This window comes from Nycticebus coucang, chromosome 5 (genome assembly GCF_027406575.1).
Source record: "Nycticebus coucang isolate mNycCou1 chromosome 5, mNycCou1.pri, whole genome shotgun sequence".
NCBI lineage: Eukaryota > Metazoa > Chordata > Mammalia > Primates > Lorisidae > Nycticebus > Nycticebus coucang.
Window position 1 is genome coordinate 97,746,622 of NC_069784.1, and position 3,417 is coordinate 97,750,038.

At 39.4% G+C, this 3,417-nt stretch overlaps 1 pseudogene; it reads left to right on the plus strand.

The window, feature by feature from the left end:
- Positions 1-1,636: 1,636 nt before the first annotated feature.
- LOC128585550 (T-complex protein 1 subunit epsilon-like) lies at positions 1,637-3,174 on the plus strand (annotated as a pseudogene).
- The last annotated feature ends 243 nt before the right edge of the window (positions 3,175-3,417 follow it).

Here is a 3,417-nt window from a genome sequence, read left to right on the forward strand (position 1 = left end):
AATTCTATATGAAATCAGCACATTGTACCCCATAAATGTATTAATGTATATATGATCTATGTGTTTATGACTTAATTAAAAAAATAAAATAAAATAAGAGGGGGGTTATAAAAATATTCTAAATATATGGAATTCACAAGCAGACAAGAGTAGCTATTCTTATATTAGATAAATATTTTAAATCAATAACAATGAGAATAAAATAAATAAGATTATTATATAACAATAAAGGAAAAATACAATAAGAAGAAATAAAAATCTTAAATATATGTGTACCTAACAATGGAGCTCCTAGATTCATTAAAGAAAAACAATCAAACCTAATGAAAGAGATAGAAGTACAATTCTAGTAGGGGACTTCACCACTACACTGACAGCACTAAACAGATCATCAAGCCTGAAAGTCAATAATGAAATACCATTTACAATAGCTAATAGATATTTGTAGCCAAGGAAGTGGGAAGTGAAAGATCTCTATAAAGAAAACTTCAAAACACTGATGAAAGAGACATAGACAACACGAATAAGTAGAAAAGCATCCTAAGCTCATGAATTGGAAAAATCAATATTGTGAAAATGACTATACTGACATGATCAATCTACAGATTCAGTGCAATCCCTTTTGTAATGCCAATGTCATTGTCACAGATTTAGAAGAAACAACCCTAAAGTTCACATGGAACCAAAAAGTTCCCAAGTAGACAAAGCAATCCTAAGCAAAACAACAGATCTAGAGGCATCACATTACCCAGTTCAAATTATAGTACAAAGCAATGGTAAGTAAAACATCATGACAGTGGTTTAAAAGTAGACACACATGGGCTGCGCCTGTGGCTCAAGGAGTAGGGCGCCGGTCCCATATGCCGGAGGTGGCGGGTTCAAACCCAGCCCCGGCCAAAAAAAATCACAAAAAAAAAAAAAAATAATAAAAAAAATAAAAATAAATAAAATAAAATAAATAAATAAAAAAATAAAAGTAGACACACAGATCAAGAGAATGGAATAGGGAACCCAAAAATAAAGCCAATACCTGCAACTATCTTGAACATAGCAGACAAAACCATATACTGGGACAATATCCTATTCAAAAAATGTTGCTGGGAAAATTGGAGAGCCACATACAGAAGAATGAAACTGGATTGCCATCCTTTACCACATGCAAAAATTAATGCAAGATGGATTAAAGACTTCAATGTAAGGCCTGAAATCATAAAAATCCTAGAAGGAGATCTATGGAAAACTGTTTGGGATATTGGCCTGGGAAAAGATTTTACGACCAAGACCCCCAAAGCAAATGCAATAAAAATAAAAATAAAAATAAATGAAGGGAACTTAGTAAAACTAAAAAATTCTGCACAGCAAAAGGAATAATGAACAGAGTAAATAGACAACCTACAGAACAGGAACAAATATATGTAAAATATTCATCCAATGAAGGATTAATATTCAAAATCTATAGCTTAAACATGTCACCAACATAAAAACTAATAACTCCATTTAAAATAGGGCAAAAGGGCTTGCGAGGAAGTAATTCTTATGGCTGCTGCACCATAGTGTCCGTGGGGACCCTAACCTTGGATGAAAATGGGCTCCCTTCCCTCATCATCAAGGGTCTCACCGCAAGTCTCACCGCAAGTCTCCTCATATGGGACTGAAGGCCCTCAAGTCTCATATAATGGCAGCAAAGGCTGTAGCAAGTACAATGAGAACATCGCTTGGACTAAATGGACTTGGTAAGATGATGGTGGACAAGGATGGGATGTGACTGTAACTAACGATGGTGCCACCATTTTAAGCATGATGGACGTCAATCATCAGATTGCCAAGCTGATGGTTGAACTGTCCAAATCACAAAAGGACGAAATAGGCGATGGAACCACAGGAGTGGCTGTCCTGGCTGGTGCCTTGTTGAAAGAAGCCAAGCAGCTGCTAGACCAAGGCATGCACCCAACCAGAATAGCCAATGGCTCTGAGCAGGCTGCCCGCATTGCTACTGAGCACCTGGACAAGGTCAGCAACAGTGTCCTTGTTGATGTGAATGACTCTGAGCCCCTATTTAGTCTGCAAAGACCAGTCTGCGCTCCAAAGTGGTCAACAGCTGTCACCAACAGATGGCCGAGAGTGCTGTGAATGCTGTCCTCACTGGGGCAGATATGAAGCAGAGAGACGTTGACTTTGAGCTCATCCAAGTAGAAGGCAAAGTTGGCAGGAGACTGGAGGACACAAAATTTATTAAGAGTATGACCGTGGATAAGCATTTCAGTCACCCACAAATGCCAGAAAAAGCTGAATATGCTAAGATTGCAATTCTTACATGTCCATTTGAGCCACCTAAGCCAAAAACAAAGCACAAGCTGGATGTGACCTCTGTGGAAGATTGCAGAGCCCTCCCAAGATAGGAAAAGGAGAAGTTTGAAGAGATGATTCAGCAGATCAAAGAAACTGGTACTAACCCAGCAATTTGTCAGTGGGGCTTTCATGATGAGGCAAATCATTTACTTCTTCAGAATAGCTTGCCTGCAGTTCCTTGGGTAGGAGCACCTGAAATCGAGCACATTGCCATGGCAACAGGAGGGCAGATCATGCCTGGTTCTCAGAGCTCACACCCGAGAAGCTGGGCTTTGCTGGGCTTGTAAAATAAATCTCTTTTGGGACAACCAAAGACACAATGCTGGTCATGAGCAGTGTAAGAGCTGTAACCATTTTTCATTAGAGGAGAAAATAAGATGATCATCGAGGAAGCCAAACGGTCCCTTCATAATGCTCCGTGTGTCATCGGGAACCTCATCAGTGATAATCGTCTGGTGTACGGAGGAGGGGCTGCTGAGATGTCGTGTGCCCTGGCAGTTAGCGGAGAGGCAGATAAATGCCCGACCTTGGAGCAGTGCACCGTGAGAAAACTTACCGACGCCCTGGAGGTCATCCCATGGCCCTTTCTGAAAACACTGGCATGAATCCTAACCAGACTATGACCGAAGTTTGAGCCAGACAAGTGAAGGAGATGAACCCTGCTGTTGGAATTGACTGTTTGCACAAGGGCGTGAATGATATGAAGCAAAATGTCACAGAAACTTTGGCAAAAAGCAACAGATTATCCCTTGCAACACAAATGGTTAGAATGATTTTGAAACTAATGACATTCATAAGCCTGAAGAATCTGAAAAACTAGTATAACATGTAGTGAGAGCTGCTACTGTGATGGGTATCTTGTGATGCATCTATATTTATTTATTATTACATCCTTTTTTCAGACACTGTAGATGGTACAATAAAAGTAACTATTTGGTAACCATAGTTTCACCTGTTCAAAGCCGTGTAATTGTGGGAGTCACATGCTTTTGTATTCGTTATATTAAAGAATTTTCAAACACCCCCCCAAAAAAAAAAAGAAGTGGGCAAAAGACATGAACAGACATT